General features: G+C 39.8%; 1 non-coding gene across 1 annotated transcript; it reads right to left on the bottom strand.

Moving 5' to 3' along the window:
- Positions 1 to 8,537: 8,537 nt before the first annotated feature.
- Positions 8,538 to 8,643, bottom strand: LOC132634510 (small nucleolar RNA R71). Its single transcript, XR_009580228.1, has one exon. It is a non-coding gene; the product is annotated as a small nucleolar RNA R71 (small nucleolar RNA).
- Positions 8,644 to 14,097: the final 5,454 nt, after the last annotated feature.

Genomic DNA, 14,097 nt, shown 5'->3' with positions numbered 1-14,097 from the left:
AGATATCCGATCGAAGTTCGTTTTAAAGTCCTAGTTCAAATGTTCCGAATCTTCCTACAACTCCGAATTATATCGATAGAAGTATGTTTGACATGACCCACCTTATGATATGACTAAGTAACGGAATAAGTATAAAGAGTTACTCTTGGACAGAACATCACGAGCCATAACGCCCCAACTTTCGTAAAGTATGTTTTAAAGGGAATTTTGTAATTATGATAACTCTAACGATGGTCTCACCGAGACTTAAGATGATATGTCACGTATGAATGATTCTAAAAGTTCATTTAATTTAACCTAAATGGAATAGCGCGAGATCTAAAGGCCTATGTGATATGTCCTTCAGTTGCTAAGGAAAATAATGTTAATAATAAGAATAGGCGAAATAACGAATACCTTGACACATAATGGTAGGTGCGTATGAATCTAAGTTGCACCTCATTTGATATATACATCATCCGAAAGGTATCTAATATGACTAATACTTCAGTTTGTGAAAATGGGTTTCCGAGACATTTACGGAGCGTCTTGTACTTCTAGCGCTCGTAACTTTTGTATACCAACTTTGATCGACCCGAAGCTTATTTCTGGACCTCCATATGCCGATAATGTGTCTGTATAAGTATATTTGTATCTCGGGTCTTAATTGTGTGCATATAGTTCCGCACTATCCTGTCACACAAGTCTGGATATGTCTGTTCACTGAGCCCAGGCCAGGATACGTTTTCGTGCGTACCTCTCTGCATTATTCACCGCGCCCTTCTTATTTGCGGACCGGGGTACGTTATATCGCGTCCTCCTCATTTGCGGACCGGGGCATGTTATACCGCGCCCCTCTCACTAGAGGGCCGGGGCACGTATATGTATAGGATATGATTACGGGGAGGTGGCCAGGACGGCATGTTTGATATTTGATTCACCGCGTTCCGTAAAAGAGGGCCGGGGCACGTTACATGCATGCTTATGATATGCGACATCGATATATTTGATACATGATTTACCGCGCCCTCGCTAAGGGCCGGGGTACGTTATTCGCATGCATGATATATGATATATTCACCGCGTCCCTTATTAAGGGCCGGGGCACGCTACATGAGCATTTGTTATTTTATTTACCGCGTCCCTCAACAAAGGGCCGGGGCATGTTATTTGACATATGTACATAAGAATATACGATCTGGTCATGCACACTCCGAGTTCGGTAGGCGAGCCTTCGGGTATACAGGATGATTCACGTACTTATGGTAATTCCTCTGGGCTTTGACAGTAATGTATAAATACACCTAAGTAACTTACGATTGTAAGGTAAGCTTTCTGATAGTTGGATAAGCGTATTTACTTTGGTATCACTATTTTGATTATATTTCCGTCTTCTATATTCTATGCATTACATACTCAGTACATATTCCGTACTGACCCCCTTTCTTCGGGGGCTGCGCTACATGCCACGCAGGTACAGACATTTACGGTGGTGGTTCGCCAGCTTAGGTGCACAGTCTGCTATTGGGGTGGTCCTTTGTTCCGGAGCCCATCCCTTTTGGTACAGATCTTTCAGTGGTTCAAATTGTTACGTGTATGATTATTCGGGGGTACGGCGGGGACCTGTCTCACCATATGTCTTTGTTTTGAATTCGTAGAGGCCTGTAGTCATGTTTGTGGGGCGAGGGTCCTATATGTGTTCGTCTGGTGTCGATATTGGTCTTAATGCGGTCCGTTGCTATGGTGGCCCTAAACGGCCTTTATGCTTATGTTTGTACTTATGACCGGCGATGTATATTCCGCCGCTCTTTTCTGATTTGATATGATATTTTGATACACGCGACCGCTTAAGACAAATTTTGATATAAATTATGTTTGAAATGGCTTTTATGAAATTTTGAAATAAGTTTGGATTTGATAAATGAATATGCGATTTGGTCTGGGTACCCAGGTAGGGTGCCAGTCGCGGCCCACGAGGTTGGGTCGTGACAGAAACTCAATCACTTAAGAGTTCTCACATCAAGAAGTGAATAAGAATCATGAATCACACTCAAGACTTATGAATAGAATTACCCCAAAGTTCATATCATTCATCACTTAAATCTAAGACATGCCAAAAGAAAGAAGGGACAGTTTTACATACATGTTAGCGAGTATTCGCAAACCCATTCGCCTTGTCGCTCTTTTAGCCTATTTAATATAAGAGTAACGTTATCGTTAGTGACTATACTTTCTAGTCCATAAATCCGTAGCCCATTGCTTATAGAATTTATTCTTTGGCTTATACTTTCTCGTTAAGGGTTTTTCATTCTTTAAGGACTTAACGAAAATCGGGCAGCATTTCCCCTATATATTTGCCTAACCCGAATTCCCAATTATTCTCCTGTTAACATAGAAATACCAACAACAGAGATATACATATAAAATTCTATCGATTCAGTCCATAGCAATTCTAACAACCCAACAACTTTTCTAAATCCATTTCAACCCACGATTTCCTATAACATCAATTTTATACATTTTCTTACTTTCAATTTCGTCCAATCCAATTTTAATAATTCCATCACCACACTCTTAACACAATTACACCATAAAATAAGAAAATCTTACCAATTTTTTCTCGGAGGAATTTCTACGCTCAATTGCTCCAATTCACAATTTCTTCTTCTTCAACTCAATATCCAACGTAGCTATCACCTCCTTGAACTTGCAATTTACTTGAAACTTATCAAAACATTCAAGATCACAATTTTTTTTTCAACACCATGGCTGGCCGAGAGCAGCCATGGATGTTTTGTGATTTTTCCTTAGTTGATTTTCTTGAAAATGAATCTAAATTGAAATTGTGTTCACCTTTATTCCTATATATATTGTTACTTATAGCTAGACACGTGCCTTATGACTCACTAATCAAATTCATGAATTGTCTTTCTTTTTTTTTCTTTTTTTATTTTTTTATTCGGGTGGGGCCCACTTTAGTAATTAGGCTTAATTAATTTTTATTAATCCCTAATTCTTACTTAGTAATATAATCACAATTAATTAGTACCTAATCTCTAATAATATTTCTATGCTAAATAAAATTTATAAACAATTTATGTTTTAAATAAAAATTGAAAATTAAAGGTTCCTATTTCATGTCCGAAAATTATCCCGTCTTTAACTTAAGTCGATTTGCTTGCGAATCATTTGACGTATAAAAATACGGGGTATAACAATATGCATACATGAGATGATGATAAGCTTAAAAGTAAGTCAGCATGCATTACGTTTCATATAATTCCCAGTCAGGTACAGTTGCTCCATACTTGATGCCTCCCTTACTTCCTTGATGTATTATTATTGTTCATGCCTCTCATACTCAGTATAATATTCGTACTGACGTCCGTTTTCTTTGGACGTTGTGTTCATGCCCACAGGTAGACAGGGAGGTGAGCTCGATCCAGATTCTTAGTAGCTGCCAGCTGATTGCGAGCACTCCATTGTCCGGAGGTGCTCATGATTATTCTCTTGGTATATGTATATTTTGGGCATGGTGGAGTCTTGTTCCACCTATATGTATAGTATGTCAGTAGAGACTCGTAGATGCGTAGTGTGGGTTAGATGGTCTCACAAGATTACTACAGTATATTTGTATATGCATATAAAACCAATTGTACTTTCAAACAGAAAATGATTGTTCTACGATTATGAATGATAAGGAAACGTAAAATGGTTATGACGAGTGAGGAAATAAGTGGTGCTCGGTGGTTAGCCCCGGGTACCCGTCGCGGCCCCTAGACGGGTCGTGACAGTAAGCTTCTTGAAAAAGAGGCTAAGTATGTTTGATCAGAAGTGCCTTAAGGCATTCAAAGAATTGAAGGAAAGGCCCACATCGGCTCCCATTATTATTTTTCTCGATTGGTCACTACCCTTTGAACTCATGTGTGATGCTAGTGGGTTTGGTATTGGAGCGGTGCTTGGTCAAAGGAACAACAAGATCATGCATATGATATATTATGCTAGAAAAACACTTAATGGAGCCCAAATGAACTACACAGTGACCGAGCAAGGGTGGCTTGCTATCGTGTATGCCTTAGAGAAATATTTGGCCTACCTATTGAGATCCAAATCGGTGATGTACACCAATCATGTTGTGTTGCGATATTTTATGATGAAGAATAATGCAAAGCCAAGATTGATTAGATAGGTTCTCTTGTCGCAGCAATTTGACTTTGAAGTCAAAGATTGAAAGGGTTTGGAGAATCAAGTTGTGGATCATCTTTCTTGACTTGAGAAAGCCGAGAGATCTTGAACTTGATCATGCCTTCCTGGATGAACGACTCCTAGCCTTCTTTTGTGAGATAGCCCCATGGTGTGCCGATATTGCCAACTCTTGGTCACCTGTCTTATTCCTGATGAAGTTAAATCTTATCAAAAGACTAAGTTTTTGTGGGATTATTGATACTACTATTGGTATGAGCCTTATTTGTTCCGAATATACGTCGACAACATCATTCGACATTGTTTCTCTGAAGATAAAGTGATGTCGATCCTATAGGTTTGTCATGGCTCTCCGTTTGGGAGTCATCATAGTGGATATGGAATGGTGGCCAAGGTGCTTGAGTGTGTCTATTATTGGCCCACCATTTATCATGATGCAAATTTGATGGCAAGATCTTGTGACCAATGCCAAAGGAAAGGGTCAATTGCAAAAAAGCATGAGATGCCTTTAAACTTTGTTATGGAGGTAGAAAGAGCTCTTTGATGTTTGGGGGCTTGATTTCATGGGTTTCACTTTGTGAGCTCTTGTGGTATGAAGTATATTTTAGTGGTCGTTGATTATGTCTCCAAATGGGTAGAAGTGTGGCTTTGTCCAACAATGAGGCGAAGAGTGTCACGGGTTTCTTGAAGAAGAACATCTTTACTCGCTTTGGCACCCCAAGGGCGATTATTAGTGATGGGGGTTGTCATTTTTGCAACAACGCCTTTGCAGGATTGCTAGAGAAGTATGGTGCCAAGCACAAGGCGGCCTCTCCATATCATCCTCAAACTACTGGCCAAGTGGAGGTCTCTAATAGGGAGATAAAGGTTATCTTAGCCAAATGGTAAATGCAAATCGAACCGATTGGTCCCGGAAGCTAGATGATAATATTTGGGCTTATAGAATGGCATTCAAACCTCCTATTAGGACTTCACCTTACCGGTTGGTTTTTGTAAGGCTTGTCGTTTGCCGAACGAGCTCGAACGTAAATCCATGTGGGCGTTGAAAAAGCTAAATCCTGATAAACCGAGGCTACCAAGCTTCGGGTATCTCAAATCAATGAGTTGGATGAGTTTTGATTCCATGCGTATGAAAGTGTAGCCGTGTACAAGGAAAGGATGAAACACTACCATGAAAAAAAGATCTTGAAGCGAGATTTCCAAGCCAGTGATTTGGTCCTATTGTTCAATTCAAGGTTGAAGATCATTTCGGGCAAACTTAAGTCCAAATGGTCTGGTCCTTTCAAAGTGGTGAGTGTCTCACCCTACAGCGCAATTGAATTAGTGTCTGGAGATGGGACTCGAACTTTTAAAGTGAATCGCCAAAGGGTGAAGCACTACCTTGGTGCTGTTGATAGAGACCAAATTGTTGATAGATTTCGTCTAAAAGAATGCCCCGTGCCCGACTCTATGTGAAGTGGTAAAATCGTCGTGCCATGACATTAAATTAAGAGCTTCTTGGGAAGCAACCCAAGTTTATTTTTATGTCGTGTGAATTTTGTTTTGTACTGTTTAGATGTTTGTCTGTGTGCTAGACAAAAGATCAAGGGAAATGAAGCAAAAGGAAGAAATATGTGAAAAATTGCAGGTTCAGCTCAATTATGGACCGTAAAACCCACCATAAAAATAAGTTACGGTCCCTAAATTGAACCGTAAGAGGGAGGTTGAAAAATAAGCTTATTGGAAATGGGATCAAGTTACGCCAAATAAAATGGACTGTAAAAAAATTCGACGGTCGGTATGTTTTACGAGCCATACTTTGTCATCATCACGGCATTAATGACCATAGGTAAGTCGCGTAACTGGGACTGTAAGTCCCAGTTACAGAGCATAACTTGACCGTAAAAGTCGGGCATCGGTTTAAATACCTAACCCAACCTCATCGCTCCCACTCTTCACAAATTCAAAACGCTCCCTCTCGTCTCCAGTTTAACCGTAGATCATTACCTTCCTCTTAACTACACATTACTCCATCTCATCATTTTATGTAACGACCCGCTCGGTTTTTTAAAGCGTTGTGCTTTGTTTGGTGTGTCTTCAATTCCAGAAGCTCAGTTATATTTGTAACACTTGAAATTTCTAAAGTGTTTAAGGCCTAACAAGAGATTTAGCACGTGCTAATTAATTCATACTGCATGCCAATAGAATCCACGATATTAAATAATATAGTGGAAAGGTTAAAACATGTGTACTATATAGTTTGGAAATGTATTTGGCTATGGCTACAGTGGACGGGCTTATCAATATTTGATAATCTATATTTATAACCTTGTTTGGTCGTGTCCTTAAGGTATTTAACACATATAACTATTCTAGTTGCTGCATTTTTGATTATATAGTAATGGACCATTAATTTGTTGAGGTTAAAGTAAGTATTTTCTTAAAAGGGTCTTAAATTAATAAATGTGGAGGGACCAATCTTTGCTTCGATATTTTACTGTGGCAGTGATGTGCCGTGAAATTACAGCACATATGATGCTTTTTGACTATAAGTCTTACTTGTTTTTAAGCAAGTTTGTGTTGTTTTGATGTGTTTTTGTTGTGTTTCAGGAAAATGACTACTAAATGGACAAAAGAAGGAATTTTCACTGAAGTATGTACATTTTGCAGAAGTACGGGCCGTACATATTTGTACGTCCTGTACAAGTATCATGTACCTTGATGGCAAGAAACAGAACACCTCTATTGTGGAAGATGATGTACGGGCAAAAAGGAAGGGACGTACTTTGGAGTATGGCCTGTACATTTAGCCCGTAGTAGGTGACCTAACTTGCAAAGGAGCAGCTCATACATTTATTGTACAGGACGTACTTAATTGTACGTCCCGTACTTTATTCCATCGGGGGCAGTTTTGTCATAAGGAAGATTCCAAGTTTTGGACCTTATAAATAGTTTATCATAGGGTTTTATGTATCATTCATTATCAATTTTAGACTTTATTCTCATAGCATTGAATACTCTTGGTTGAAGCTTTTGAGGACACGATTTATCTTTTCCATCTTACTTTTCATCAATTGTAAGCATCAATGACTTTTACAAACCTTTAATTTGCAATTAATACCATGAGTAGCTAATTTCTCTACTAAGGTTGTGAACCTAAGGATGGGTGTTATGTGAATGGGTCTTTCCTATTGATATATGCATAATGGATTGTTAGGGTTTATTTATTCTTCGGTCTTCATTCATAATTGATTGTTGCAAACATCAATTTAAGTCATAAACTTTGCTTTACTTGGGAAAGTGAGTAGGGTTTGGTACGGATAAATAACAAGAACTCGAGGCATTAACCCTCGTTTAATAAATTCTCTTAGAAATAAGATGAGTTTACTTGGCACATATTAATCGTTCTTCATATACACTCTTTAATATTTGGAAAAATCATAAAGAGAAATACTTTATAACTATTGGGAAATATTAGGGAGTCAAGTAGAGATTAAGTGCATTCATACAACAATCCATTAGAAGTATATCATATTAAGACCCAGAGCATTACACTTCATCTAAAGGGGACACAACCTTGGTTTTCTTTTATCCATTTATTATAACCAAAAGTAATTAGTTAGCAATTAGTTAGTAAACAACCAATCTTCTACAAACTCAGCGGAATACTAAACTAAACCGAAGAAAGTACTCTATGACTTTCGTAACTTTTTCAAACCATATTCCCTGTGGGATTCGACCCCAACCTAGTTGGGTTGCTATATTTGACATTGTCCGCTTTACGCCATTTGATCGGAGCAATTTGAGCGTATCAAATTTTGGCGGCGTTGCCGGGGAATACGGTTTTGAAAATTATTAAATAGTTTGTGCTTTACTTAAAGTCTTTTTCTATTCCATCGCACCTTGTTTGCTGTTTACTGTGAACCAGCTAATCATGAACAATAGAGGAGGATGTGGAGCAGGTGGTAATAGGGGTTTGCAAGCGCAAGACCCACCAGTGGTAGTGGAGGTTGAGAATGTCTGCACGGATATGCTAGATGAAGTGGAATATGCATCTGCTATTGTTCCACCTATGGTGAATGCTACAAACTGCAAGATTGATTCCACTATCTACCAACTGCTCAAACTTGAGAGATATTTTCGGAACTCTACCGATGATGACCCTCATCAACATTTCAAGAATTTAGTGGGTGTGTGTGCCCAACATATGCGGAATGGTATTCCAGATGATGCTATTCGGCCAAGAGTTTTCAAATACTCTTTAGCCGGTGAAGCAAGAGTTTTGTTTGAGAAGCTGCCCCACAATAGTATTCATACGTGGGGAGAGCTGGTTGCTATTTTTCTCAAGAAGTGGTTTCCGCCAAGCAAGAAATCTTAAATTCGTGACAAGATATATGATTTCAAACAGCTTCTGGGGGAATAACTATTTGAATCTTAGGAGAGATTCAAGTAATATTTGCAGAAGTATCCAAATCATGGTTTTCCAGAGCATATATTGATGGAGAACTTCTATAGAGGGCTAGATCCATTGACACAAGCAGTGGCGAACAATGCAGCTCGTGGGTGTTTTATGGACAAGACCTATGCCCAAATCACTTAATTGCTGATAAGCTTACTACTCACAATCAAGCATGGCATTCGGGTGGTACTGACAATGTAGCCTATGGAGCTCCAATGATCCATAATATTGTGAAGGAGAATCAAGAGACTCAACAGACTCTAGCTCAGATAGCAACCAATATTCTTTGCAGGCAAAGAGACTTGATCAAAGGGAAGCGAAGAAAGTTAATGTTGTTGAAGAAGTTCCGGGAATGCCCAAGGAATGTGCCAAGTTCAAGATGGTCCATATCAAGAGGGGCCTCTTATGCAGTATGAAGATGCTAACTATGTTAATAACTCTCAAGGGGGTTACCAAAGGCAGAACTACCAAAGAGGCTATCAGAATTAGAATCATAATCAATGGAGACCTCAACAGGGAAGAGGTAATTATAACAACAACTATGGTGGATTGAACCAAGGAAACTACAACAATAACAATAATTTTGGAAATAGGAGTTCAAATCACTATATTCCACCAAAGGGTCAGTCGAATGAGCAAGGGAGTTCTAAGTTGGAGAGCATGCTTGAGAAGGTGCTAGACAACCAAGATAAAGCAGATGGAACATTAAAGGGGATGACTAAAACTGTAGGATCTCACACTACTTCTATTCAGAAGCTCGGGTTGCAGATGTGAGATATTTCTAGAGAAAAACACCCTCCACAGAAGGGAGGACTTCCTAGTGACACTATTTCAAATCCGAAGAGTGGTGGAGGTAATTCTTACGAGAGGTGTGCTACTATTAGAACTCGGAGTGGGAAACTACTTCAAAGTGCAGAGAAGAAGGGGATTAATCTCGAGCCAATTGCTGGAGAAGAAGAGGCACAATCTGATGTACCAACAATTATTGATGAGGTCCAGACAGAGGTTCCTATTCCTAAGCAGGTTGCTAATATTCCGGACAGTTCTAAAAAGCATAAAGGCAGTAGCGACACTAGCAAAGCAATAGTTAAAGGGGCTCTTCGCCCTTTGACCCAACTATTTAAATCTATACCTCTCTTTCCACATAAGTAGGTGAAGAAAACTGAGGATGCTAAGTGTCAAAGGTTCTATGATCAGTTGAAGCAGCTATTGATGAGCATTCCTTTTCTTGATGCCTTCCAAGAGATGCCAGGTTTTGTAAACTATTTGAAGGAGTTGTTGACAAAGAAGAGACCTATCAAGCATGTCACTGTGAGTTTGACTCATCATGTTAGTTCTATCATATCTACAACCAGTGTTCAGAAGATAGAGGATCCAGGGGCCTTTACTATTCCATGTTCTGTTAGTCACCGTGATTTTTCTCGTGCTTTATGTGATAATGGGGCTAGCATTGACCTCATGCCACTTGCTATCTATAAGCAATTAGGGTTAGGAATGCCTAGACCTACCACCATGCGACTACAAAATGTCGATAGATCTATAAAGAGGCCAATCAGGGTTGTTGATAATGTGCTTATTCGAGTTGGCGAATTCCTTCTACCTGTAGATTTCATAATTCTTGATTGTGCTGTTGATTGAGATATCCATATTATGAAGGGGATACCTTTCGTTGCCATGGGAAGGGCTCATGTGTATTCAGACAAGAACGAGATCAAGTTTCGTATTAATGATGAAGAGGTGACTTTTCAAGCTAGCAAGGGAATGAAGCTACCGAGTGCTTAGGAAAGCATTTCGGTTATTGATGCCATTGATATGATAGATGAGGTTGTTGAATTTAAAATGTAAGAAGAATGTTTGGGTGAGGCTTTAGCAGCCATATTGGTGAACTTTGATGCTGATGATATGGAAGGTTACGTGGAGACTGTTAATTCTCTCGTGGGGTTGGGTTCCTACTCTTACCAACCAAAAAAGCTGGATCTTGATCTTGAGAATAGAAAGACTCTGCCAGCAAAGCCATCTATTATAGAGCCAACTAAGCTTGGCTTAAGTAGCTTCCTTCACATTTGAGGTATGAATTTCTGGGTCCGGATAATACTTTACCAGTGATTGTGTCTGCATTGTTGAATGATGAGCAGATGAAGAGGTTGTTGGAGATTCTATAGAGTATAGACGTGTGATTGGGTGGACCATTGCTGACATTCTGGGTATTCCTTCTGGTATTTGTGAGCATAAAATTCAGCTCGAGGAGGATAGCACACCGAGTGTTGAACATCAGAGGAGATTGAATCCACCCATTCAAGAGGTGGTCAAGAATGAGATTATTAAGTGGTTAGATGCTTGAGTTGTTTATCCTATTGCAGATAGTAAATGGGTGAGCTCGGTTCAATGTGTTTCGAAGAAGGGAGGTATCACAGTGGTACATAATACTAAGAATTAGTTGATTCCAACTAGAACTGTTATCCGCTGGTGTGTCAGTATGGATTATGGGAAACTAAATTCTGAAACTTGCAAAGACCATTTCCCCATGCCTTTTATTGATCAGATGCTTGATCGGGTGGTGGGAAGGTCATATTATTTCTTCCTAGATGGGTATTCTGGCTATAACCAAATTAATATTGCTCTTGAAGACCAGGAGAAGACTACTTTCACTTGTCCTTATGGGACATTTGCTTTCAGCAGGATGCCGTTTGGTCTTTGTAATGCACTGGCTACGTTTCAGTGGTGTATGATGTCTATTTTCTCGAATATGGTTGAGGACTTCTTGGAGGTCTTCATGGATGATTTTTCAATTATGTGTGATTCGCTTGATGAGTGTCTTGACTACTTGGGTTGAGTGTTGAAGAGATGTGAGGAGACTAATCTTGTGCTTAATTGGGAGAAGTGCCATTTTATGGTGAAGGAAAGGATCATCCTTGGTCACAAAATCTTTGAGAAAGGGATTGAGGTTGACCAAGCTAAAATAGATGTCATTGCCAAGCTTCCTCCACCCGTCTATGTGAAAGGAGTCCAAAGTTTTTTGGGGCATGCCTGTTTCTATCGGTGCTTTATTAAGGATCTCTCCAAGATTGCTAACCCCATGTGCAGGCTTCTTGAAAAAAATGGCTAAGTTAAATTTTGATGCGAAATTCCGCAAGGCGTTTGATGAGTTGAAGGAGCGTCTTACTTCTGCTTCTATTATTGTTTCACTAGATTGGTCATTACTATTCGAGCTGATGTGTGATACGAGCGGTTTGGCTATTGGTGCTTTGCTTGGTCAAAGGAATAATAAGATCATGCACCCAATTTACTATGCTAACAAAATGCTCAATGTGGCGCAGATGAATTATACTGTTACTAAGTAGGAGCTGCTTGCTATAGTTGTCACGACCCAAACCGATGGGCCATGACTAGTGCCCAAACTGGGCACCCGTATACGACCCGCTAGATACAATCAGACTGAAACTGAAAACAATATGGCACTCTGTAAAAGCATGCTGTGAACTCATAATATCATACATCAGAAAGAACCTGTTTCCTGACAAGTTACAGTTAACCAAAACATAACAAATATGCAAGCCGACAAGGCTGCCATTATACACGGGGACATCCAAGACGAACTACATCGATATAACTGACAAAACTGTATATACACAACCCACATATGTCTACAGACCTCTAAGGGTATAACAAAGTCTACGTCAAACGGATTTGTACCAAAATAACTCAAGCTCCAGAACAATGGAGCTCTCCAAGCAGCTGAGCAGAAGTACTAAGCCGAAGGATCACCAAACTGGGTGTCTGTACCTGCGGGCATGAAACGCAGCCCCCGAAGAAAGGGGGTCAGTATGAATAGTGTACTAAGTATGTAAGGCATGAAATTAACATATACATAAAATCATGGAAAACATTTGAGGCGTGTCAATGAATGGGCAAAATAAATGCATCAGTATAGCTATATCAAAGAAACACATATATCCATAGAAATATCACAACAAAGGCCACATCGTCACCCCCTGTCAACCGTGCCATATATATATACACATCACAACAAAGGCCACAACACACCCCCTGTCAACTGTGCCATATATATACACATCGTAACACAGGCCACAACACACCCCCTGTCAACTGTGCCATATATATACACATCACAACAAAGGCCACAGCACACCCCCTGTCAACTGTGCCATATATATACATCACAACAAAGGCCACAACATACCCCCTGTCAACTGTTTCATACATATACACATCACAACAAAGGCCATAGCACACCCCCTGTCAACTGTGACATATATATACACAACAAAGGCCACAGCACACCCCCTGTCAACTGTGCCATACATAGACACATCACAACAAAGGCCACAGCACACCCCTGTCAACTGTGGCTTACATATACATGAAGAATGAAAATGAGTGCAGTGCATAATCAAAATGAAATAATAGAGCTCTCTGTATTGTCACAAAATAGCCATATGCATATATTATACTCATGGCATGTATAGGAGTTCAAATGAAAACTATCGCTCTATCCCACCTTGGAGAAACAATTTATAAGGTGAGATCAACAACAATGAAATAAATCGAGAAAATCATGAAATAGCTTAACATTTTCATATCATCGTGGAAATCATATTTGAGACCTTTAAGCATAAAATCATCCTCAACGTAATCCTCATAAAAACATTCTCGTTCTTAACATCATAAGAAGCTTTAAGAGTCATAAACTTCTAGCTTTGAAATCAAGGAGGTTACGAAAACACTTATGGAATCATATCATAGGAATCATGCCTTTGAAAGAAAAGGACGAGCCTTAACATACCTGTTCAACCTCCTAGTAGCCACGCTTATGTGTCCGAGCTCGCAAGTCTACATTTAAGAGGATTTATACTAACGTGTCACGACCCAACCCCGTGGCCGCGACTGGTACGCAAACTGGGTACCCGTACATACCTACCTGACAGAACTTCGTACCATACAATTTTTTTTTTCAAACAGATGTTTACAAAATCAGGCCGATACAGATACTGCACGCGCGCGAACATATACATACCTGAACATACAGAAATTTACAGATAAGCCGATGAGGCTAACATACAGACGGAGTCACAAAATCGTTCGTACCTACCAAACAGATGAAACCCGTAACCCACACCTCTATCTACAGGCCTCTACAGACATACAGAATCAGATGACGAGACAGGGCCCCGCCGTACCCCAAAATACCATACATACAGAGTCTACAGATAACAAAAGATATATACCAAAAGTATTAGCTCCGGATCGAAGGAGCTCTTCAGAATAGCAGAATCCGAGCCCTAGACTGGCGGCGTATCACCAAGTGCGCCTGTACCTGCGAGCATGTAACGCAGCCCCCGAAGAATCGGGGGTCAGTACGAAAAATGTACCGAGTATGTAAAGCAGAAATACATCAAACATAATCATGATCTGGACCGGAAGCACAGAAATATAATAGACAGGCTCATAAGCCGGAC

Source organism: Lycium barbarum, chromosome 3, assembly GCF_019175385.1.
Source record: "Lycium barbarum isolate Lr01 chromosome 3, ASM1917538v2, whole genome shotgun sequence".
Lineage (NCBI taxonomy): Eukaryota > Viridiplantae > Streptophyta > Magnoliopsida > Solanales > Solanaceae > Lycium > Lycium barbarum.
This window is presented reverse-complemented; position numbering and strand designations above follow the sequence as displayed.